This window comes from Macaca fascicularis, chromosome 8 (genome assembly GCF_037993035.2).
Source record: "Macaca fascicularis isolate 582-1 chromosome 8, T2T-MFA8v1.1".
Lineage (NCBI taxonomy): Eukaryota > Metazoa > Chordata > Mammalia > Primates > Cercopithecidae > Macaca > Macaca fascicularis.
Window position 1 is genome coordinate 142,687,444 of NC_088382.1, and position 26,456 is coordinate 142,713,899.

The following is a 26,456-nucleotide window of genomic DNA, read 5'->3' on the forward strand; positions in this document are numbered from 1 at the left end:
TTAAAATCCCAGGGCCTCTACCTTGTAGGAACCTTCTAGCAGCTGGGCAGGTTCTAACAGCAACACCTGGAGTCCAGGAGGGCAGGGATACGTTGACGGTGTCTCCATCCCTGAGCCTGGCGAAGGTACCCAGGAAATGTGCTTCCCCAAAATGCTTACAGAAACACAACAGGTGGTGTGACTCCAACCCACATTCCCCGCAGTTCAGCAGACACTTCCTGGGCATCTACCCGGTGCTGGGCCCTGGGCCAGAGACTTGAGGAAGTCAGGATCCCACCCACATAGTGGGAGTGTGCTGCCTCTGAGGCCCAAGTCAGGCAAGAGGGAAGAGGCAAACCAGGCAGCCTCCCTGGCCCTGAGGGGATTGTAGCCACACAGGCTGCCCCGCACAGGCCTCGGGAAGCATGCGTGTGACATGCAGAGGCTGTCCTACACAGGCCTCGGGAAGCATGCGTGTGACATGCAGAGGCTGTCCTACACAGGCCTCGGGAAGCACATGTGTGACATTCACAGGCTGCTTTGCACAGGCCTCAGGAAGCATGCATGTGACACACACAGGCTGTCCCACACAGACCTCATGAAGCACATGTGACATGCACAGGCTGTCCCGCACAGGCCTCAGAAGCATGCGTGTGACATGCACAGGCTGCTCCGCACAGGCCTTGGGAAACACACGTGTGACACGCACTGGCTGTCCCGCACAGGCTGTCCTGCACATGCCTGCCTCTGTACTGCTCCTTGGGCCTCCTGGAACCTGCCTGCTGCCTTGGTTCCTCAGACTCTTTGTTTATCATCACCGAGGCCTTCGGGCTTCTGGGGAAAGTTCTCAACATGCAGAACTAACTCTGAAACCACATGTATGCTGGCCTCGCCGATTTGCCACCATCTCCGGTGTCCCCAGACACAGCAAACTGTCCCAACAATGCCTTTCTGTCCTTTCAGCCTGACTCATCGAGTGTCATTCAACACCTAGTGATTGTGCCCAGAAACCCTGCCCCCATAGGTTCCACCCCTCCAGATGACAGGGTGCCCCCCGCCTGGCCAGCCTTCCCTCCCCTCTGTCCCCTCCCCCAAGCTGCTTCTAAGCAGCAGGCTCCCACCACAATGTCTGATCTCTCCCCTCCTTTATGTCAACCATTCCAGAAAACAAGTCAGAACAAGACTTTGCTATCCATCAAAGAGAATTCCAACATCCTCTCTCTTCCCAACAGCTCTATCATTCTTCTCAAGCATTTGTGTGCTATTTTGGAGGGAGTCCTGCAATCCACTACAGGAAAAAAAAAAAAATTAAACTTGCATTTTTGAGATTGGAGAAATGAAGTTCATCCAGGAAAAGAAACGTACCCAGGGTCACAAGATGAGAAAGTTTGAGTCAGTCCTGGAGGCCTGGGTTCTTCTACCTTAACACTCTTCTCTCCTGTTGCTTGCACTCCCTCCTGTTCTGTCTTGCCAGTCAGAGTTCAGTCTCCGTGAAAGAAGGGGCTGTGTCAGGGCTGTATGACTACCAAAAAAACCATCAGGTCTCAACAGCCCTTTAGTGGTCTGCTCAGTGGCTTTCTACAGTCTTCAAGAAGGAGTTAACTTATCTGAAAGAGGCTTTTATTTGAGAAGAGTGAAAATGCCCCCAGAGAATGAGAGCTGGAGTCTCTCTAATGAAATGGCTGAACAATTTGATTTAATCCGTGACAGTTTTATGCAGTGGCTGAAGGTGGGAGAGAGGGTACCGGAGACATAATTGCTTCTAAGAACAATAGAAAAGGGCAAAAGAGAAATGAGTTAATTAACACTGGCTCTACAAATTCTTGATTTCTTTCTCCCTTTCCTTGGTGGTATAACTCTTAGGTTTCTGGGTCATAGAATCATAACTGCTATTACCTTATTTTCCCTTCGGTCTTTGGACCAATGCTATTTCCTTTGTGTGAACTTGGACCTTGGTTTCCTCTTCTGAAAAATGAGATGAGTGAAAAAAGATGATCTCCAAAGAGCGAGCCTTATAACCCCATTTAATTGTAGCAATCAAGACTCAATGGTTTTTAAAAATTATTAATAAAACAACCATTGGCATTTTTCAAATGAAGTCCCGTTAGACAGAATCCCAACTCTTGTCTTTATGTGCTTCAGAATCAACGGAAGACAGTTAATGTGTACAACCACCTTCTGGGAGGCAATTTGCAGATATCGTTGTGTTTAATCTTACAAGCATTCCCGAGGGCAGATAATCTTTTACTTTGTTAGTGTGAGAACGGGGTTTAGTCACCTGCCCACTGCCCTGGAGCTGGAAACCTTACATCTCCTGACTTCAGGACCTACACCTTTTGCTCAGGACCATGCCACTGTCTCTCCAATGTAAGGAACTCTGGTCAGTGTGCGGCTGGCTGCCATTTGAGCAGAAGCATGGCATGGAGAGGTCACATACTGGCATGGCATTGCCATCGACAATGTGGGATATGACGGCCAGCAGCATATCCTCGTAATAGGTTTTTGTTTTGCAGATCTGGGTCCTTTCATTGTGTGCTCTGCATTGTCTTATAGATCCAGGTGGGGAGGCTTCTCAGAACCTTCCATTCCTGGGACAGCGTCCCAGGACAGTTCTGTGTACCTGGTCCATCTTGTGCTTCTGATGCCTGGCCTTGCTGCTGGGAAGGAGGGTAGCCCGAACCCCTTTATTTCTCTCCCAAAGGGGAGAGAAATTGAGGAAGTCCAACCAAGGGAAGGCAGGTCATAAAGCCAGGAACTCAACCCTTGGTGACAGAATTAATTTGAAAATGTACTTAGGGATGCTACCTTCCCTTTGGCCTTAGAAATTTCTGCTGCAAAGTGTAACAGCTATAAGCCCATTCATATGACCTTCTTCTAAGGCATGGGAACACGGTACAGCAAGTGGAGAAGCCTCACTGTCTACCATATATGTGAATGCCAACAACAACAGTGATAACCAGAACACCCCCATCCCACAATTGGTCATCCTCTGTCAGGCACAAAGCTAAGCGCTGTCCAGCCAGTATGTCCTGGGTTGCTCAGAACAACCGCAGTTTATAGCTGAGATCAGTTAAGTGACTTGTCCAAGGTTATACTGCTAGGAAGAGGTGAAACTGGGATTCCAGCCGGGTCTGCCTGCCTCTAAAAGCTGTGTTCTAATGGCCACCAGTGCTGCCCTGTTTTTCTGTCCTCTGGCTAACCCAAGAAGGCAACAGAAAAGTGATTTTTAAAAGTCATCAGGCTGGGCGCGGTGGCTCACACCTGCGATCCTAGCACTTTGGGAGGCTGAGGTGGGTAGATCACGTCAGGTCAGGAGTTCAAGACCAGCCTGGCCAACATGGAGAAACCCCATCTCTACTAAAAATACAAAAATTAGCCAGACATGTTGGCACATGCCTGTAGTCCCAGCTACTCGGGAGACCGAGGCAGGAGAATCACTTGAATGCAGTGGGCAGAGGTGGCAGTGAGCTGAGATCAGACCATTGTACTCCAGCCTGGGGAACAAGAGCGAAACTCCATCTCAAAAATGCAATGCAATGCAATACAGTACGATACGATACGATACGATACGATACGATACAATACGATACGATACAATACGATACGATACAATACAGTAAAATAAAAGTCATCAAAGCAAACCTTAGGAAGCATAAACTTTGGGGGAAACTTTAATACAGTGGAGGCCCTGAGAGATCTCTTGGATGTCACTTGGCAGTGTTTGGAAGCCCAGGTCTGGGTTTCCAGTGGGGGTGAAGGGTGCAGAAGTGCTGCTGGAGCAGAAGAAACAAGAGAGAGAGGCTAGTTGAGGCATGCTGTGGTCAAAAGGGCAGGAGTGAATTGCAAGGAATGTTTTCTAGCCTTTCACAGCATTATTTTTAAAAGGCTGTTACTTAGGAGGCTGAGGTGAGCAGATCACGAGGTCAGGAGATCAAGACCATCCTGGCTAACACGGTGAAACCCCGTCTCTTCTAAAAATACAAAACAAATGAGCCGGGCATTGTGGTGGGCACCTGTAGTCCCAGTTACTTGGGAGGCTGAGGCAAGAGAATGGCATGAACCTGGAAGGAGGAGCTTGTAGTGAGCCAAGATCACGCCACTGCACTCCAACCTGCGACAGAGTGAGACTCTGTCTCAAAAAAAACAAAACAAACAAACAAAAAAAAACTGTTACTGCTGTGGAACAAAACAAAGAAACAAAAAGGAATACTAGCTGTGCTTTTAGTATCTCCGTTTCATAAAACTATGCCACTCAAATGCATACATATGGAAAAATATTAAAGAGAAATTTCCAAAATGTTTCCAAGGACTCTCTCTGGGTAATGATTTTATACGTGAATTTAAATTTCTTCTTTGCTTACTTATTTCTAAAATACCCAGATTTTCTCCCAGGTGCATGAATTGCTTTTATAATCAAAAGGTTGGAAAGAATGAGGGCGCCTTAAAGAAGAGATTTTCAAAGCAGGCAGGCCTGAGTGCAGATTCCAGCTCCCAACCTGCTGGCTGTGTGTCCTTGGGCAAGTTGCTTCACTTCTCTGAGCCTCGATTTTCAAATCCACTACTTTGGGATACAAGTATATGCTCTACGGGGTTGTTTTGAGGTTGAAATTATGGGTCATATCTAAAGCAGAGATATGTTTGGTAAATGGCAGCTAAAAATTTACCAAAGCAGGGGCTAGGGTTGGCTAACTCACTGTGCAAGCTTGAGCAAGTACCTTCCTCTGTCTGGGCCAAAGAGTCCTCAAATCTGATGGGGAAAGGGTTGGGCTGAACAGTTTGTCATGGCTCTTTTGCCTCAACGATTTTCCTGCCGTGACTGTACCCAGTACTGGCACAATTGACTAGGGACTTGCTCAGTGCTGCCTGTGGTCTGACCCTTGGTTTCAGGAAAAATAAGAGCTGGCACAGGGGCTTAGCATCCGGTGGTCTCCCTGGCAGGATTTCCGGGGTTACCCACCACATCCTGACCTCACTCCACAGGTGCACCTCTCCCAGTGCGAGGCTGGGGGCTGCCAGGGCTGCCTGCCCTGTGACCCACATAGTCCCCTGCTCTCCTCTAGGGCAGGTGCAGCCACAGGACTATTCTACCTGCTCCCACCCCACCCCCATCTGCTTCTCCTTTCTCTGCACTGCAGAGGAGGGCTGCGGCATACCAGGGGCTCTAGGAGCACTGGTAAGACCTACAGGGGCAGATGGCCAGCTCAGAGAGGGCATGCAGCCCCCAGCCTTCTTCTCAGGCCTGAGTCCAAGCCAGAGGCCCTCAGGAGCTCCTGGGGAAGAACATGGGATCCTCTTACCTAAGATATTTCAAACGCCTGGAATCCCAGCACGTTGGGAGGCTGAGGCAAGTGGATCACCTGAGGTCAGGAGTTCAAGACCAGCCTGGCCAATGTTGTGAAACCCTGTCTCTACTAAAAATGCAAAAAATTAGCTGGGCGTGGTGGCAGGTGCCTATAATCCTACTTACTCGGGAGGCTGAGGCAGGAGAATCACTTGAACCTGTGAGGTAGAGGCTGCAGTGAGCTGAGATCACATCACAGCACACTCCAGCCTGAGTGACAGAGCAAGGCTCCATCAAGAAAGAAAGGAAGGAAAGAAAAGAAAAGAAAAGAAAAGAAAAGAAAAGAAAAGAAAAGAAAAGAAAAGAAAAGAAAAGAAAAGAAAAGAAAAATTCCCCAGAAGCTCAATACATAGAACAGATGAAAGCAAGTAGCTGCATGGGGCTGGGGGCTCAGCTCAGCATCTCATCCCTCTACTACTCTTAATAGGATACCTCAATCCTGGGGCGTCATAAAGCATCACTTGAAAAGTAGCAACTCAGCACTCTGACAGGACAAGGGAAAGACTCAGAGAGGGCAAGCAACCTGCTCAAGGTCACACATTAAGTTTGGATGAATGCATGACTCCCTGCCCAGCACTCCATCCCCTGCAGGAGAAGCCATGCCCATCTATCTGTTAACCAGGCTGTGGGCCTGACCCATGTGTCCAGGAGCCTGTGTGCTGGCCCCCTCTACCCTTGAGTGCCCAGAAGGGAATCTCATACAGTCTCAGGCTAACAGAGAGGATGGACTTTATGCTAAGACCAAAAGAGGATGGAGATATCCTAGTGTACATTTTAAGGTCGTTTTAAGATATGGTAAGAAGCCAGAATTTAGGCCTGTTTTTTTTTTTTTTTTTTTTTAATTTTTTTAAATTTATTTATTATTACTATACTTTAAGTTGTAGGGTACATGTGAATAACGTGCAGGTTTGTTACATATGTATACTTGTGCCATGTTGCTGTACTGCACCCATCAACTCGTTATTTACATCAGGTATAACTCCAATGCAATCCCTCCCCCCTCCCCCCTCCCCATGATAGGCCCCCGTGTGTGATGTTCCCCTTCCTGAGTCTGAGTGATCTCACTGTTCAGTTCCCACCTATGAGTGAGAACATGCGGTGTTTGGTTTTCTGTTCTTGCGATAGTTTGCTAAGAATGATGGATTCCAGCTGCATCCAAGTCCCTACAAAGGACTCAAACTCATCCTTTTTTATGGCTGCATAGTATTCCATGGTGTATATGTGCCACATTTTCTTAATCCAATCTGTCACTGATGGACATTTGGGTTGATTCCAAGTCTTTGCTATTGTGAATAGTGCTGCAATAAACATACGTGTGCATGTGTCTTTATAGCAGCATAATTTATAATCCTTTGGGTATATACCCAGTAATGGGATGGCTGGGTCATATGGTACATCTAGTTCTAGATCCAATTCCATTCTTTATTAAGTCACTAGACCATTCTTTCATTTGTTTTTGTTTTTGTCTTTCATGGACATAGTCATATGTGACTTCTTGGGTATTCTCATGGAAGGATTGGCAAGAGAAGGTGTTGAGGGCTGTTCACAGCCTACAGTCTCCGTGGCTCACGACCACATTGACGCAAGGGCCTCAGTGACCCAGACGTGTCAGTACAGTGAGTGGGTGTCTTATGAAGAGCTGTCTGGCACACGGAGCGGGCAGCAGAGGCCATTCCTGACGTGGCTTTGATACTTCATGGAAATAAAAAGAGCCTCCCCCACCCATTTCTTTCTTTCTAGATAGACTTTCTGTACACAGAGTCCCCCAACACACAGAGATGGTGAGGTGGGGCACCAACCCAGTCAGCCTGTGGCTCTGTTAGACTAGAATATATTTGCTGACAAAACCAGGCTATAAATGGGGTTTGGGCCCAGGCCAGGTCCTGGATACCTCTAGATCCTATAAGCAGACTGGCCTAGCAAACGTTGGCAATGAAGAAAGAGTGGTAAAGACAATTATTTTAATCCTAGCCATTACACAGAATGGGGAAACAATGACTAGGAAACAGGCCTTTTCTTTTCATTTCAAATGTGGATACCTGAGAAAGGCAGGTTTCATCACAGAAGGTGGAGGTAGATGGAAACTTTCATGAACATCCTAAAGGTCACCCAGGCATCTAGGCACAGGGACTATAAAGTCCGTGATTTCTTTACTGCATCGTATTTCCCAGCAAGAGTTACTTTTCCTTTTTATTCATACATGTGAATCACAGCATTACTCATAAACTTATCAAGTAAGATGGGAATCAGCATCTCAGCTGACACAGCATTTGCCAAGACCAACTCCTGATCTGCGATCTCCCCTCACTGTCAGTCACTTGTCGAGGGACATGGACCCCAGAACCCCACACTCTGCAGCTCCCAGGCATTTGGTCTAATGGGGCTTGGTCTCTCTAAGGAGATCTCCATGATGTTTTTAATTTGCTATTAATGTGCTCCTCTTTTGAGCTCACTGTTCCCTCCTTAGCTCCTCAGGAAAGCCGATTGCCTTGCGGTGGGTCCCAATTCAACGGTTATTTGTGTGACTGCGTGGTGAGTGCCCGTCTCCCCTGCTGAACTATAAGTGCCTTGAGAGCAGCCAGCAGGTTTGTTTTTACTCTCGGCTGGGACTCAGTAGATGCTCCATAGGGAAATAGAAGGGAACAGTTAGAAACAGAAGAAACAGGCTGGGCGTGGTGGCTCATGCCTATAATCCCAGCACTTTAGGAGGCCAAGGCAGGTGGATCATTTGAGGTCAGGAGTTCAAGACCAGCCTGGCCAACATGGCAAAATCCCATCTCTACTAAAAATACAAAAATTAGCTGGGCGTGGTGGGGGATGCTGAAATCTCAGCTACTCGGGAGGCTGAGGCAGGAGAAATGCTTGAATCCAGGAGATGGAGGTTGCAGTGAGCCGAGATTGTGCCACTGAACTTCAACCTGGGTGACAGAGCAAGGCTCCATCTCAAAAGAAAAGAAAAGAAAAGAAAAGAAAGGAACTGAAGAAACAAGGTGAGCCTAGGAGATCATGGATTCGTGGTGTGCTAGTGAATGTCAAACAATCAATGTTCCAGGGCGAAAAATTCCTAATAGTGTGTGCCAATTTCTGTGGTGTAAATTCTCCCTCCATGCTGACTTCTAGTTTCGGGTGTGACATCTCTGAGGACAGAGTAGGAAAAAGATGTGTGTAATGTGCCTCATAAGTCAGCAGAGGCCGCATCCAGACACGACTGGAGCAAATCAACTCTTTATGGAATCTTTCTCCCGACAAGCATCTGTTTTTGGAACAGTTGCCTACAGGACTCTCTGTTTTCAAAGCAAAAGAGACTCATCTAAGTGGGCATCCACTATGCGGAGGGCCTAAAGCAGATGTTTAAAATACACAGACTCATTTGATGCCCCCAAGAACATACCATTTTATAGACGAGAAAACTGAGTCTCAGAGAGGCTAAGTAACTTGCTCAGGGTCATACAGTTAGTTCAGGGCTGGGGCCAGCATGGGAATCTGAGTCTCGGAGAGGGTGCTCAGGGTTGCGAGGCTTGTTCAGGGCTGGGTCCAGCCTGTAAATCCTTTATCTTTTTACTCCCACTCCTAATTCCTTCAGTAATACCTTCATCCCAGCTTAATGAAACTTTAATTCTAAAAGCAGATGCTCTAAGAGCTGGGACTGCTGGTGAGACCAGAGGAGAATGCACACAGGCCTGGGAGCTGGAGTGCCCACTGCCCCGTGTCTGCAGGCACCCTCGTTCCTGACCATGGCAAAGCTGTCCCTTCTCACTGGACAGTGGTTGTCAACTTTGTCATAAAATCACTGGGATGGGTGGCTCCAGTACTGTGAGGGGGAATTTATCTCAATTGTTTCCCCTAATTTTATCTAATTTTCATTTTCTGCACAGTCTGTCTTTAGAATCCACAGTGGGCCAGTCAACTCCCCCAAGACTGTGGCCAAGTCACTTTCCTCTTTTGGTGTCATTTCGCCTTTCTATAAGTAGTGAAGGGGTCAGCTGGAGGCCTCCCTGTGTCCACCCCAGATTCGTGCCAGCCTGATGAGGCTTTGTGTACAGCAACAGGAGAGGGGGTGCCAGTGCGTATTGAGGAATTACGTGTCCTAGGTGTGTTACATGTACTCTCCACTTGACCTCCACAACTCTCTGGAGTATGCGTCATTACACTGAGGCCTTTTGTCTAACTGGGGAAACCAAGGCCAGAGCATTCACGTATCTTGTTGGAGTTTGCCCAGCTGGAAAGTGCTGGAGGCGGGAGTGGAATCCAGGGGTCTGGCTCTAGAACCTGGCTCCCAGCTACCATGCCCTTAGACCTGAGGAAAGGGATGGAGGGCAGCCTAAAACAGAGCTATCCTTTTTTCTGGCAAGGTTATGGTACTTTCTTGTGTGCTAGAGGGTTATGCATGTCATAGTTATTCAGCAGGTGGATTGATAGGTTTGTGGATAGAGCAGTGTGATGAGAGGTGGGTCCAGACACTCTGGTGCTTAGAACTTGCATTCAGAGGATGCATATTTTGAACCGATTGTCCATGTGGCTTGGAAGGCATGTAGGGGAGAGAGGGGAGGAGTGGGGGGAGGTGGCACATCTGCAAACGGGGACAGGGAACACGTTCAGCTCCCAGGGTTAGTGTGAGAATTAAATGAAACTGGCTGCACTGACTACACTTGGTCCCCTCTCTTGTCGCTCCCTGGCTCTATTTCCTTCGCTGCACGTACCACAATTTGTCCTTATGCATTTGTTTCTCTAAATGCTTATTGCTCCCAGGGCAACTTTCTTAGGATAGGGTTCTATTATATTCCTCAATGAAAAGTCATGATCTAGCAGGTGCCTGTCACATAATGCAAGCTCAGTTAGTTAGAATGAATGACTGAAGGTATTGTATATAAACTACCTGGCACAGTACAGACAAGAGGTGGTCCGCTTCCAGGGAAACCCGGACCGTCTGAGGTAGTTATTTTGCCCCTAAGCACAAGCCAGCACAATTCTCACTTTCACCAACCCTCTCTACACACATATACACACCAAGTCCTCCAACCCTGGTTCCAGTCTGCCTGGTGCTAAGGAGGGAAGCATGACTTTGCAAAGCTGTTTGACAGCAAAAGAGAACCACTGAGCCCCCTGACCCCTAAAATTGCTGTCTTAGCTAGAGTTACCATAATTAAATTGGCTCCTCCCTTAGCGGTTCTCAGATAGGAGGAAGTGGTTTGAAAAGGGTGTACTTATTTCCTTCGGAACTTGTAGGGAGATTGAGAGAGGGCGGAAGTTGATCACGTGGTGTGACCTCAAGGGATATTTTATTGCAGGAAGAGAGGGATAGATGGGAGGATGGATAGACAGATAGATGGGCAGATAAATGTACGAACAGGACCCTTGGCTGCTAACAAGAACCAAATGGTTTGTTCTGAAATATGCTGGAAAGTTTGATGGGAATTTTAAGTTTCAGCCTCTCTCAGAGCTGGGAGAAATACATTCTTGATGAATGTCAAATAAAAACTGAAAACCCAGCAGCATCTATTAATTCAGGGCACTGATTTAGGCGCACTAGAATGAATAATTTCTGTCTTTAAGAAGGCTCATTTCCCTTGGAAATACATTGCCAGATTTCACCATTCAGAATGGGGAAGTTTTCTTCCGAAAGTGACTTAGGAAAGTTTTATTCAGAAAGTGACTTTAGTTTGCTGCAATGCAAACCTACCCTTGTCTGTTTCGTTTATATTAGATGGAGGAACAAGAAGAAATGCATATTCAGAAAAATGGAGGAGTGCCCCACTCATTGCTTTAGCAGTTTAATCCATCATATGTAGTACTGCTTGTTAATAGCTTTCTGCCTAGGAAATATAAAATGGATATGATATATTTTAATTGTCTGATTTAGAAATGATAGCAATAGCTCCTATGTAGTACCTATTATCTCCTAGGTAGTACATGTAAACTTCTTTCAAACATATAAAGAAACTGGTCTTCTTTTTACAAGGAAAATACTAACACTCAAAGGGGCAAAGTGACTTGCACAGAGTCACAGAGTTCTTTGCTGGCCCCAGAATGTTGACTTAGGTGCGGCTGATTACAGCACAGTCTTTCTATGTTGTCATCTTGCTGCTCTGATCTAGATTCTAGTTCTGTTTAAGGTGAAGGAAACTAATTAGATTTCAATTTGTCTATTCCATAGGTTTTTAACGTTGTTATTATACTTTCAGAGCATATTAAGCACTCTTAAATAGAATTCTTCTTCTTCTTTTTTTTTTTTTGATAAAATTTCACTCTTGTTGCCCAGGCTGGAGTGCAGTGGCGCAATCTCAGCTCACTGCAACCTGCAACCTCCACCTCTCGGGTCCCCCGAGTAGCTGGGATTACAGGCACCCGCCACCACAGCCAGCTAATTTTTGTATTAAATAGCACTCTTCTGAATGGAGACTATTAGTTGCAACATACTTGCCAGAATTTTGACCTGAGCTTACCTCTCCAGTTTTCAAAGCGCCACAGCCCAGTTTCACAGCTCAGCATCTCATAGCAAACCACAGAATGACAATTTAAAGACAATTTAAAGACCCTCTTCCTAAAGTGAAGAGGGTACTACTTTAAACACAAGCCTCAGCCCTGCATCCGCTTGTTCTCGCTGAGGCTCCCCCAACCCTTTAGAGCCCCTCACTTGCTTCTACCTCCCACCAGCTATGGGACTTGGACAAGCCACCTAACTTCTCTGAGCCTCATTTTCTCAGTTTTCAAAAGCAAATAACAACCACCATCCTATAGGATTGTTCTGAGGATTGCAGAAAAATAACTTTTTATGCATTGCTCCTCCCCAGTCACTCAGGATGGTAGATATCACCTCCTGACACCCCTATGCATAGCCGCAAGTGAGGACATTCTGAGGCCAAAGCTCAGGTCACTTCTTTGACACCAAGCTCTCTCCATATGTACGCACCTAAAAGAATGTGGAGTGTGCCTTTTTCCTTAGAAAATTCCAGTTGTCCTAAATCTCTTCCAACTCTAACATGCTGTTTCCAGAATTTATATACTCCACATGTTTGCCTTTCCTTTGATTCCTCCTTTCCCCCATACACATCCCAGCTGCTCAGATTGTTATTAATTATCTTCGGCATCTTCTTAAAGAAGATGCATACAATCACACTCCAAGTAGCACTATTGCAATCCCTCAACCCACCTGGCTCCATGCACCTTTAGACATCATGACTCCAGCCTGATAGCATTTACTGAGCACCTGCTGTATGCTGAAAGTGGCCTGGGCACTTAGCATACGTCAATTTCTTCACTTTGCCCTATACCTGGGTGTATTATGTACCATCAGTGTCACTTTACAGATGAGAAAATGAAGGCCTGGAGAGGTTTAAATGACTCCCTCAAGGTTGCACAGCTAGGAATTCTGATGGCAAATCCTAATTGTCCTTTGTAAGAAGCCTGCTAAGTGCAAGCCTTTTTGGCAGAATGTTTCCTCTGGCAACATCCTGTCCGTGCTCCTCCAGCCCTTCTCCCCACAGAATTATGTATCCAACACCCACTGAGCCACTGCAGTGTGCTGGGCACCAGGTTGGGAGCTGGGCTCCTCTCAAGACATCGCCCCACCTGTGCTCAGGGAGCTCCTCTCTGGCTCCAGAAAGTCGACCCCTGCCAACTGTGTGTTGAAGAGGTCCCGAAGTCTTTCCCCACCCCATCTCTGCCACATCCCCCCAAAATACCTTCACACACTGTGCATGACTCCTGTGGGAGCTGTCTGCAGAGGGATTGCTGGGCGCAGAGTCACTGCCTCTCCGTCTGTCAACTGCTGCTGCTCCGGAATAAACAGGCAGCCGGGCCTCTCGCGAGTGTGGAGAAGCAGCCCATGCTACCCAGAAGAACTGCAGTTGCTAAACTGGCCGCATACTTCCTCTGCTAGGAACGAGGAAGGCACAGGGCTTGCAGAAGGGCAGGTTCCTGTTTTCACTAACCACTCTGAGTAGGCTTCTCTCTGCAAGGACTGGGAAGATAGACGCATTATTAATTTTTTTTACAAAGCACTTGAGAATATGGCCAGCTTAACTCAAGATTCTGGGATTTCAGAAGCTTGGTCTTCTTTCTCTAATTAGAAGGCAAATTGGTGGGGCTGTGAATTTGCTCTTGTGCATCCCTGGAGCTCGCTGGGCCCACAAAGGCTGTGGCTGAGAGTTGCAGCTTCTCTGATTTCGGTTTCCCAGTTTTTGCGGCTTCCTTCTGTCACTGCCGAATGGACCCCAGAGCAATGCTTTGAGATTAAAGGAGACTAAAGAGACACAATGACTTAGTGCAATGTGTGGGTCAAGGGAAAAGAATTAGAATGAACATTATGGGATGGTAGTTGTTTGAATATATAGTGCACAATTGATAATATTGTCCCAGTCTTAAGTTTCTTGGACATGGTAATAATAGTGTGCTTATGTGGGAGAATGTCTAGTTCTTAGGGGACACATGATGACCAAGAGGATGTCTCGTATCATGACAGCTATAGCTTTCAAAGAGTTTCTTAAAAGAAAAGCTGCATCCCTATATCCACAGCTATTATGTTGGCACAAAAGTTATTGTGGTTTCTGCCATAGAAGTAACGGCAAAAACCACAATCATTGTTGCACCAACCTAATACATCTACATCTATATATCAAGACACAGAAAGAGAATGAGAGAGACAGAGAGCAAACGGGAAAAAATGTTAATACTTGGTAAGTCTAGGTGAAGGGGATATAGGTGTGCATTGTTCTACTCTTGCAACTTTTGGGTGAGTTTGATGCTAAAATACATGAGTCTTTATGTTATATATTACAAAACGTATGTTGTATATGTTATACGTTATGTAAATATTGCATATAAAATCTCCCTACTTAAAGTGTGTGGGTATCAAGAGAAACTCAGGTACGTGGGGCTTCAGAGCTTATTGATGAAAGAGGTAAAAGTTTCTGCAATGCTGACCCTAAGATAGACTGGGAATTGCTTACTTGAGCTTGGAATGCCAGGTAACCACACTGGGGTGGCCCTCAGACCCCCTCACAGCCCCTGACACCTCACAGAGTGGACAGAGCATCAGAGACTTGACTGATCTGCCCACAATCACACAGCTAGTCCCAAAGAAGAGCCAGGGCCAGAATCTACGGCTGGTGACCCAGGCCCCAGTCCAGTGAGGCCGACACAGCCACCCTGGGACAGTCATTTGGAAACCTCACTCTGTGTAGTTTGCAAAGATGAATCAAAACCCTCAGAGCTGCTTCTAAATTTAGCAGTCAGGCACTCTGCACTAGAGAGATGGTTCCTTAGACAACTTGTGAAAACACCCGCTCGCGAAGAGCATGCTGGGAAGGTACAAAGGAAATATTGCAAAAGACTGAGTGGGCAGTTTGCTTAACAGGTAAGAGGGGACAGGCAGAAATATGCAGAAGTGGAGATTTCCCCCCAAATTCACACAGAGGAGCAACAGAGCTTTGGACTGATAGTCAGAGGTATGAGTTTTGTGATGACTTTTTAATAGACACTTACCAAGCAAGAATCTAGTACAGATGAGGCTCTGAATTTATTCCCTGTCATTTCTTTTGTAAAACTTTATTGAGCAAGGCATATTCCAGGAACTGGGATTTAGCTGTAAAAAAAGATAATAATAATAAAAAATAAACTGCAAAAGCCCTGCCCTTCCCTGTACTTAACTTAAAGGAGACTACAGAGACATGGCAACTTGGTGCAATGTGTGGGTCACGGGAAGAGAACTAGAAAGAACGTTATGGGGTGGCAGTTATTTGAATATATACTACACAGCAGATTCTACTACTTCACATAGGAGGAGTCCTATGGGAAAGACGGAATATGTGACTATCAATTATGGTGACCCACTGAGGAAACTCAGTGGGTTGATGGGACCAAGGGGCCCAGATGTGCTACTTTGCACAGGTGGCCAGTTGTGGGGGGATGGGCTCTCTCTGGAGATATCATTAGGCTGAGAACTGTAGGAGGAAAGCAAGCCAGCTCTGGGACAAGCCAGGGCATGACAGGTGTGCACGCAAGGGACTGCTGGTTTCACACAAGCTTTAAACGTTTTGGGGAAAGACAATCAGCCCTAAAGATGTTCAAGTCAGAAGCAGAGGCAGACAAGAGAGAGGCCCATAGAGTGGGTTCCTGTTCAACGGGTCCTGTTCACAGGAGAAGCTGCAAAAGAAGGAGAAAGGCAGGATGCAGAACCCTGGAGGTCAGGGCTGCAGGCTCTTCTCTTTTTCCAGTGGGTCATTGGGTGACCGGGGGGGGGCTGTTGCTAACCTCCCCTGACCCCCAGCCCCAGGGTATTTATGACCTCCCTTTGGCCTCCAGGGGTAACTGAGGAAACTCGGTAGGTTTGAGAAAGTGTTCCTCCTACTGGACGCTGTGCTATCCCAAAGCCTGGGCTGTGCCAGAGCAGGGGAATGGAATGCAGGTGTCGGCCCTGGGCCCAACCAGAGAGGGCAGGGCTGAAACCCGATGCCATGCTAGACAGGTTAATCTGACCTTAGGCCTCTGTTCTCAGTAACCCCGAGGGGGTTCTCAGCCTCAGCACTTTGGACATTTTGAATCAGAGCATTCTCTGGGGTGTGTGTGTGTGTGTGTGTGTGTGTGTGTGTGGTGGAGTTGCAGGACTGGCCTGTGCATTGGAGGATATGCCACAGCATCTCTGGACTTGACCCACTAGACGCCAGGAGCACCCCGCACCCCTCCAAGTCGCGACAACCAAAAATGTCCCAGAAATTGTCAAATGTGCCCTAGGGAACAAAAATTACTCCCAGTTGAGAACCACTGGATCATACCCATCCCAAAATAAGACACGTGTGAAGGTTGTTCTTTCTTGGGTTGTAAAGTGCTGCCCTGAGGCCAGTTGGTTTTCCTGCTTTTGTGTGGACTCAGCTTTGCAGCACGTCTGCCTGTGCTCCCTGGTACACATCTCAGAAGCCTGCTGTATAGCAAGGCTCCTTTGGGTGGCTGTGTCACCCATCCTTTCTCTCCACCATCATGCACTTAACCCAAGAAGAGGAAATGGTTTGCGGTCTGTTCAGGAGTCCCAGGGAATTAGGGCTTGGAAGCTACAGTCTGGGCAGCCTGTGAGCTGCATCTTAAAGGAGGAGCAGTTTGCTGTCAAGAACTGGGGTGGGAGCATGTGAGCCACGAACTGCCTAAGGAAAATAGAGGAAGAGCAGGAGGTGGACTTCTCACCGCAGAGGCCCAGTCAAGGAGGATTGTATTGTGAGTTCGCTTCCATGTCTTCCCTGCTCCTCCACCACCCTGACCATTCCTGTCCCAGCCATTTTCCACACTGTTCCTCAGTGTTTCACACACCTTTTTCTTCTAATCTATGAAGAAGTCTTGATTCCAAGAATATTGTCATTTATTCAAGCATGCTTTTCATACTCCATACATTCATTCAGTTATTCATTCAACAAACGTTTGTTAGCATTCACTGTGTGCCAGACGCTATGCATGTAACTGGAACATGTGCCAGGCAAGACTAGGCCCTACCCTCAAGGAGCTCAAAGCCAAAAACTCTTTATCCCTGTTTTCCAAGCCCAGCACAAAACAGTGTTCATTACGTATTTGCTGAATTACTTAATTTTGCCAACATCTATTGTAAATTTTGTGTATGTATAACCTATATTCAGAGGACAGATAAGGAGAGAATTCTCAGTTTGTGTATGATGAACGTGTCTCCATCCCTCCCTGCCCTCGGGGAGTTTCTGATCTAGCAGAGGAGACAGACACACAGATCAAAACCCCAGGGTATAAAGAAAGACGTCGGTAGGGAGGGGCCCAGGAGAGGAGACCAGGAAACTTCTAGGGCTCCTGGTTTCACACAGGAACTTCATGGCACTGAGGCATGGCCGGACCACATTAGATTCCATCCCAGCAGCTTGGTCTTCTAGGTCCATGTACTGAGCACAAGAAGCAAAGACAAAAACACGTAGCAGGTGATGCCCCCACCAAGGACGTCAAGTGTAAGCATGGGGTCAGGCCAGGCTCTGCCGCACTGGCCGAATGACACTATCAGGAGGTCAGGCTTTAGGACTCACAGAGACACCCAGTACCATCTGTGTAGGAAGCAGCTGATTTCCAGAGGACTTTGCAAATTAATTAGAATTAGCTATCAGGCCGAGACTAATGGCCATAGGCAAATAACAACAATGCCAGCCATGCATGGATTGAGAATCACTCAGTGTGATGACCACTCAGTGTGATGACCACTAGGCTGTGGTCATCACCTTTATTAAAGTGAAATGTTCCCCTATGTAAAAACTAGCTTTACACGCTTAGCGTTGTCAGGAGCCAGTTGTTATATTTCTCCAACTGGGGGTTGATGGGTTTCCCAAGGGAAGCAATAAAAAGCCACTTCTCCAGCTTCAGGTCTCAGAGGAGTTCCAGGTTCTAGGAGGTGAAGAGCTCCTAAGGCAATTCAGCATCATGCGGTAGACGTGATGTTGAAGCCCCATGCTGGGTCAGAGTCACAGCTTGATGCAGTATGAGCAGATTTCCATTCCTACTTCATAGCTTGATTTGTTTTCCTCTTTCAACATAAATATTCAAAAGTTTGGAAGAAGGAAAAGGCAGTCTTGGGAACTAGAAAGCTTTCTATCTATGGAGAAAACCAAGTGTAAGCTAGAGAAGTTCAATACCACTGATTGAATGCAAGGCATGACACTTGGTGCTATAAAACTGTTGATGGGATTCCCATATCAAACCATATGACCTTCAAGATCGCGTGCAAGATAGAAGTTCTCGAGAGTAAAATTTTGCCCCCTCTATGGCTGGATGAGTGCTGACCCACTCATACAATAATTTATTTAATAACAGTTTTTTGAACCCCTTCTATGTGTTAGGCATTGCTCTGGGTACGAAGTTAGAGAAATAAATGAGTAAAGTCATAGAAGGGAATTGAGGGCATGGGAACAGTAAGAGGAACTCTCCCCTTAGAATGGTGACATTTGAAATGAGTCCAGAGTGACTCTGATATGAAAATCAAGAGGAAAAAACACCAGGCAAAGGACATAACAGATACAAAGGTTTGGGGCTGGAAATTCTTGTGTTCAAGGAGCAGACAGAAAGGAAAGGGAATGAATTTTGGGGAAATGCAACTTGGCTCTTGCTTATATTATGTATTTAGTCTTTCAACTCACTCTATGTATCTAGACATCACCTGAAGAAACTGGTGCTGATAGGGCTTAACTTAGTTGCCTCCAGTCACCCAGCTGATGAGTGACACCACTGGGCCTAGGCTCATGAGCTCTAGAAGTAGGAAATTTGCTGTCACTATTTCACTAGCCTCCCATTGGGTCTTCCCACATCCCACCTCTCCCTGCCAATGCTCCCTTCCCATCCTCTTTCAGCCCTGTGTCTCCAAATAAGACTCAGGCCCTGCAGTCATCTTCCTCAAGCAGCTGCCCCAAACTCAGGACCATCTTCATCCTTTTCCCACAGGATCCACTTCACCCCTTTCCTGGCATTCAAAGCTCATCAACCTGTTCTCCACCCTCCTTATCAGCCCCATGGCAATGTCAGCACTTAAGGCCTCCATGCCCCACTCACCATAGGAACTCCCCTACCACTGTGCACTGTAGACAAGCCCCTCACCTCTTCCTCATGCGCTTCACCACTGCCCTTCCTCTCCTGTGTGGATGCCTTTCCCCCTGCAAGGGCATGGGGCAGGTCCCTTCAGGCCCAACCCAGAGCTAACCTTGTCCATGCATCTTCCCAGATGCCTCTCAGCCAACAATGATTGCTCCCTCTCAGAAGGCCCCTTGGTGTTTTATCTGTATCGTAGGAATGCGACACATTGCATATTGGAGTAATGAGCAAGAGAGGATTTGAGGTACTTAGGAGTTGTGTGATCTTGTGGGGCTTTCTGATTCTTTCTCTCAGCCTAGTGATGTTTCTGATACTACTTTATCATGAGAATCCATACATAATAATGTGTACAGCCCACCTGGTCCAGTGCAAGGCACATAGGAGGGGACCACCAGATAGAGGTGCTTTTCTTTCCTTTCAAATTGGAGCCTGAGCTTGGGAAGGCAGGAGTATGTCTAACCATGACCACGTAGCCTAGCACAGAGGTTATCCCCAAAGATGTGATCCATAGCTATCCCTCAATAAAAGAATAAATGAAGGTTGTGCCTTTTGAATTAAAGTACATACACTGTAAATGGTGACTTTTCACCTCTGGGGAAGACAATAAGCTAACTATGAAAACCATCTGTGGGGAGAGCAGACCCTATTGTTTCTCTGGAGATAAAAGTTTATGTTTCTGGAACATCTCCAAAGTTGGATCAGTGGTCCATCTGGATGAGCTGATTTCTCCAGCTGGAGTGGAGCCTAAATGTATATGTCATCAGAATCTTCGGGAGGTCTTTTGGCACTAACAATATTCTCAGGAAGAAGAAGGAAAAAAAAAAAAAAGTAGCCGCTTTTTGTCCACCACAGCTGTCTGCTGCAAAGAGCTGCATGGATATGTTGATTCGTTCAAGCTGTTCTCTTCTGTTATTGCTCAACCTAGACCCACATCGGGGGAGACCTTACTGTTCTTAGCCATGCAAGGGTTGATGAAGAGGTCAGCAATGTTCCCAGAGGTTGGGAAGTTCTCTGCTCAACCTAGCCTCCACATCAAGGGAGACCTTACTGTTCTTAGCCTTGCAAGGGTTGATGAAGAGGTCAGCAATGTTCCCAGAGGTTGGGAAGTTCTCTGAGCAGGACCCAATTTCAGTTGTTTGCAACGTTGCTTTCTTTGCTCACTTCCTGTGGCTGCGCTCCTGTGTAAGCCTTCCTGCTTCTGGTGGATTGTCACACAGGCCCCACTCAAGAGAACACTGCTCCAACGGAAACGTAGAGGAGGAAACAGGCATCTCATTTCTAAGCAAAGAGGAATCTAGCCAGGAATGTTGAAATGTATTTTATCTTCCCTTGGTGCCAATTTAGAGTCTATCTTCTATAAAGGGCACAGAGATCCTTGTGAACTCTGTTTAAGGACACAGACAAAAGACAAAGTCTTCCCATGTATATGATGTATGGTATAGGGTGTACGGTGTATGGTGTTGGTGGTGTTGGGTGTTGTTAGGCCCCATGAAGGGAATTGTTTCAAGGGTGTCTCATAACACCAACCTTCCCTATTTTTTCTATTGGTCTGACTTTCAAAAACTATAAGTTCCAAGAAGGCAGGGAGTATATCTGTTTGGCCAGTTATTGACAGCTAGCTTTGGCACTTTGCATGCCTGAGGCAACCAGCAAAGGTCCACTGGAAAGAAGGAGGGAAAGAAGGGAGAGAGGGCAGGAGAGACAGGGAGCAAGTTAAGAAGAAAATCTTTCTCTCCCATAGATTGCAAACTTTCTTAAGGCCTTAATCATTTCTGATTCCCTGCAGCATTGGGCAGATAGGAGGAGCTCACAGATGCCCATGGAATTATCTTGATGATCGACTAGCTTGCTGCAGCAGAGCAGGCTGTGGGCCCTGGGAAAGTAGAAACAGCAGCTGGACATTGAACGATAAGGCCTTTGTGGCTAGCTTCCCCACATCACTGGAGTCAGGCCTCTTAAACACTCTGCCCTGGCATTTTCATCTCCTAAACAACAATGCTAAGAAACCTTGCCCAACCACTTCTAAGTGTGCTTGAACAGCACAAAATGAGGGTAGGATCTGTAACAGCATTATTGTGACTTTTATGAAGGTTTATTATTAAGGTTTCCTCTACTGTTCTCATTCTATGACGCCTTAATACTTTCATGACATACACTGTTTTCTAATGATAAGTTTCTCTCATTGTTATCAAAAGAAAAACTCGAAACTAGCCTTGATGTAATTTAAAACAGTGTCATCCAGTTATAACCGACTGGATGGGTGTGAAATCATATGTCAGCACTGGCTTCGGTGCTCACTGAGCCACAACTAATTACACTTAGTCGTGTGGGGCAGCCATGGAGGGAAAGCAATGAGTAGGCAGGCCTAGTTGCTATAGAAATAGTTCTGGCCAAAACAACATTTCAATCCCAAAAGCCATTTTTAGACTAGAAAATTTTATTTTTGTTTAAGTAGCAATAATAAATAATTATAACCTGTAAAGCATGGTACAGATGTCAGTTATCATTATTTATTATTGCTAATACTTTATGACCTGTAAAGCACTATACAGTTGTCAGTTATCAAGTATTTTTTGAACTTGTTACTTAATTTTCACAAGAACTCTTTGAAATATCAAAGAGTTGAAATATCAAATAGTTTGAAATATCAAATATCAAAGCAGTTTTAACAACTGCTACTACTACTTATTGTAAACTTGAAACATGTAAGCAATTTACATGTTATCAATTCATCTTAACAAATGAATGAGGTAAATATTCTCATCCTTATTTTATCTTAGGGGAAACTAAGGCACTGGGACTTTAAATAGTTTTCCTAAGAACACATAGCTGGTTAGAGGGGGTGTTGGACTTGAACCTGGGCTGATGGACCCCATGGCCTACGCTCTTGATGCCACATATCACATACCCACTTTACAGATGAGGAAATGGAGACCCAGAGAGTTAAGCCAATTACTAAGTTGTCAGTGCAAGATTCAGTAAGATTTCTTCAACCTGAAAGCCCATGGTCTCTATTTTTTTCTGCATCTCTTTAAAATAATAATAATTAGTTTATTTGAAGAGGATTCATAGAGGATAATGTTGGAATTGTGTGATGTGGGTTCCAGAAACTAAGCAGGCTCAGGGACCCATGTGTGCCCTTCTCATCCAGTGCCCTACTGCCCTGTCCAGGTTCTAGTGAAGCCACCACCTCCTCAGATGGTCCGTCTGCACCCAGTGGTTCGCAGTTTTCCCCCGGCTCCTCTATCTCTGCACGGAGCCACCTCAGTCACTCAGCCCAGGCCGTACCTTCTGTGGCGCTGTCCTCTGAGAGGCGACCCTGATCCCTCCCAGGCACCTTCTATGCCATTCCCTCTGCTGTGTTCATGAGGCCATTCCCACCCATCAGCATCTCAGAACTTTCTGCACGCACTGTGTTTTCTAGGGCAGGCATGGTGAGTCCTTTCTGCTGGTCAAGAGCTGGCCCATGGCATTTACTGGAGGAAGGAGGGAGAAAGCAAAGAAAGGAGGGAAGAAATGGAGAGAGAGAGGCAGTCTAGGGGCTACTGGAAGGAAAATAGAAAGAGATTTTGCCTCTGTCTAGGCAGTCCCCACTGCTCTAGCTCTTCTCCTGGGCCCTGAAACAAAGCTGCAATAATAAATGACTAGAAAGAAGCAGTCAGGGTCTTTTACAAGCTATAATGATGAAATTATTTTTAAAAGGAAACATATGCCCATGTGTATGTATGAAATGCTCATTGACAATGGAAGGGAGGCTCAGGAGCCTGCATTTTAAATTCTCTTTGAAATAAGAGGGCAGCCATTGCCTCGGCTATCACTCATGGTGTCACTTTTAAAGTGTGACACCTTTGCCTGGGAAATCAGAAATTTTCAAGTGCCAAGCATTTAAATGGCTTCTGACAGCCAGAAGGTGACAGAGGCAATTAAACTTCATGTTTGTAACAGATGGAAAAAGGCATTTTGTCAAGTCTGCAAGACCTGTAGGAAAATATGACAGGTGCTGGCTCTGAACTAAAGAGACAAAGCCAAGGCTCAGGTCCTCTCCATTTCCCAGCAGAAGTGCCTGGGAGAGACCCCTTAGAGGGCTCCCCCACAGGGGCCTGGGAAGGCCTCCACACTGTGCCTCCACAGGCAAGGGGGACAGTTCTACAGCTAGACCACATGGACGGCAGTGTCTGTCAAAGATGTCTGTAGAAGGCAGGTTGAGTGCAGATTCTGTTTGGCACATAGAGGGTGGGTAGTGTTGTGGCTTTGGAGACAAATAGCCTGAATCCAATTCCCCAGCAGTGGGTGATTTGGGACAAAGTCATTTACCCTCTCTGAGCCTCACTCTTTAATAAAAGAGGCATAGTCGTGTCTTCCTGCTTCAGAGGTTTAGTGAGCACAAACTGAGAACAGCATGTAAAGTGCTTGGAGCACACCAGCTCCCCGTTACTTTTTGGTACTTTTCTTCTCTTTCCTCCATGTGTAGACACAGCTGGTGGGTGATTTAAACTTGCAAGTATAAAAATATACCAAGGTACAATCTCTCTGTAGGACAGGTTAGCAGTCCATTGTAAAAAAAAAAAAAAAAAAAAAAAAAAGGTTTTTGTATTGTAAAATATCTATCTATAGAATGCAAGGCAGAACTCGTGAACCTTGCACTAGGCAAGGGTTTCTTAGATAAGACACCAAACCTCAGGCAGCAAAAGAAAAAATAGATACATCGGATTTCATCACAATTTTAAAAATTCTGTGCTGCAAAAGATGCCACAAAGAAAGTGAAAAGAAAATCCACATAATGGGAGAAAATATTTGCAAATTATGTATCTAATAAGGGACTTGTACCAAGAAAACATAAAGAATACTTACAACTCAATAACGAAAAGACAAATAACTCAATCTGAAAATAAGCAAAGGATCTGAATAGACGTTTCTCCAAAGAAGATGTACAAATGGGCCCATAAGCACAGCAAAAGATTCTTAACACTATCAGTCAGTCATCAGCAAAATGCAAATTAAACCCATAATGAGACATTAACTCACACACAGTAGGATGCCTATAATAATAACAATTTTTAAAAATCAGATGGTGTTACTGAGGATATGAAGAAGTAAAAGCATTCTTTTATTGCTAGTGGGAATATAAAATAATGCAGCCACTTTGACAAACAGTTTGGCAACTTCTCAGAAGGTTAAACACAAAGTTTTCATGTGACCTAGCAATTCCACCCCTACATGTGCATTCAAGAGACGTGAAGACATGCATCCATATAAGAACTTGTATATGACTGTTCACAACAGCATTATTCATAACTGGCAAAAAGTAGAAACAACCCAAATGTTTACCAGCCAATGAATAATGGTTTCTCTATACAATTAAGTATAATTCAGCAATGAAAATAAATACAGTACTAATACCTGCTATAATACAGGTGAAATAAAAGAAGCCAGACACAGAAGGCTACGTATTATATGATTCCATTTATATGAAATGTCCAGAATAGGCAAATCTATAGAGACAGAAAGTAGATTAGTGATGGCCTGGGGCTGGGAGTGAGGGTGGAGAATGAGGAATGACTGCTAATGGGTACAGGATTTCTTTGTGGGATAATGAAAATGTTCTAAAATTAGATGTGGTGATGATTGCACAACTCTGTGACTATAACTAAAAACCATTGAATTAAGTGGGTGAATTCTGTAGTATGTGAATTATATCACAATAACACAATTTCCTAAAGTTAGCTATAGATACCAAGAATCGTAGCTTAAAATACTAGGTAAATGTTTATCATACAACAAAAAACATTCTTCTTTAATACAGATGTTCATGTGGCAGCTATTTAATGAGAAACTATTAAAATGCCATGGAAACAACTCATTTAATACATTTTTATTATCTTATTGATGGAAAAAAAACTATACCTTTTGACCCAGTAATGCCTTTGCATAAGGAAATCATCATGGATATATGAATAGATTTAGCTATAAAGATGTACATTGCAGTATTGTCTGTAACATCATAAAGCCTGAAACAACAACTATCATTTATTAAATATTTACAGTTTGTAATGCACCATACCGTTACCGAAAACTTTCTCATTTCTTTAGTACAACAATCCAATGGGGAAGCTCTCAATATTGTTATATTCCTTACAGATGAAGAAAGTCTCAAATCAAACATCTGCAAATCAGAACTGGGATTTGTATCCAAGTCTATCATATTCCATGGCCTGCAGGTGCCCCTAACCTGTCTATAACATTCTCCCTAATAACCTAAAATCCTAAATTTAATTAGCATGCTGGCATTGAAAACAATCTTGTAAATAAATAAGTAATGATACATAATGATGTAGACAATGGATTGTTAGGGGGGAAAGACAGGCTCAAAAACAATATGGTCTCTGTATTTCCTGAATACATGTGTATACACACACACACACACACACACACACACACACACGGAAGAGACATGCTGGAAGCTAATAGCATGTAACAGTGGTTTTCTTTGATTGCGAGGATTATGTGTAATTTTAATTTTCTCTGTTTTGTTCACCTGTATTTTCTATTTGGGGACTGCTATTTTTGCTTTAAAAATTGCAAAGGGCGTTCTGTTTCCTCTTTAAATAAGCTAAGGTCGCACTGATGGATGTAGAGCAGTATATGACCGTCTTTTTCTAGAGTACGAAAACTATTGCATTTGTGCCGATCTGTGAAGAGAGCAAGGCTTATTGCTGGACCTCTTCTCTCAGCCAGAACCACCCCCTTCCTCCCTCAGGGTTTGAGGATTCTCATTTCTTCCCACCTCTTATTGTCCCTGCAAAGGTTTTCTAAATGGACTTGGCCACGTCACTTGTCCACTGACGTGCTTACACGATAAGCTGTAATGAGTGCTTCCGTCTTGACAAGGATCAGTTATATTTTAGTGTGGAATTCATCTTTTAAATGTAATTTAAATTTTTTCTAATTAAAAATTTAACATTAATTCATTGGAGACAAGTTAGAATATTCTGAAAAGCATAAAAAGCCAATAGAACTCCTCCATCATTCACTCACCTTGAATTGTTAGAAGGCTCTGTGGATTGATGAAGTCAGACTGTTCAAATAAACCCGGTGGGGCCAGGCAGCAGGAGGTGCCCTGGGACTGGATGCCTCCTCCAGCTGTTGAAACAACATGGCATCATGGGAAACAAAAACCTGGGGCCAAAAAGCCTGGGTCTTAACCTCTTTCACCTGCTACTAGCAGGTTTTTAAACTTCTTAGACACTGTTTCTTGAGTGTACCCCAAATTCTTCTTGAAATGAAGTGGGCCATACACAAAAGAATGATTAAGAAAGTACTGTTTTCAGTAATATTGGTTCTTCCTACTTCCTAGGATGGTAGTGGGAGTTTAAAGGAGCCAATAGAGGCGAGAGCTCTGTCTTAAGCAGAATGCAGCACAGTTGTACATGGGAATCAAAGCAACTTGGGATAGACTTTCTCTTGTCTCACGAGGACTTTTCAGTCTGCAGATGTGACATGGTGTGTTTTTGAGCCTTATGGCAATCCTGTGATGGAGAAGCTAAACTCCCCTCCTGCTCCT

The 26,456-nt window shown here is 45.2% G+C and overlaps 2 protein-coding genes across 7 annotated transcripts in view; one reads left to right on the forward strand and one right to left on the reverse strand.

The window, feature by feature from the left end:
• The window catches only part of TG (thyroglobulin), a 275,111-nt gene that overhangs the window by 196,992 nt on the left and 51,663 nt on the right, over positions 1-26,456 (forward strand). The window lies entirely within an intron of this gene.
• Positions 1-26,456, reverse strand: part of SLA (Src like adaptor) — a 66,884-nt gene that overhangs the window by 25,531 nt on the left and 14,897 nt on the right. For 2 of the 6 annotated variants that reach the window (XM_045398729.2, XM_045398723.2), the window contains exon 1: positions 13,003-13,177. The exons of 1 other annotated variant lie outside the window; for it this stretch is intronic. The gene's annotated coding sequence lies outside the window, so the exon portion shown is untranslated. Of the gene's footprint in view, positions 1-1,344; positions 1,742-13,002; positions 13,178-25,930; positions 26,036-26,456 lie in introns of those variants that run through there. 3 more of the 6 variants (XM_045398724.2, XM_073999497.1, XM_045398726.2) reach the window with 3 other exon arrangements.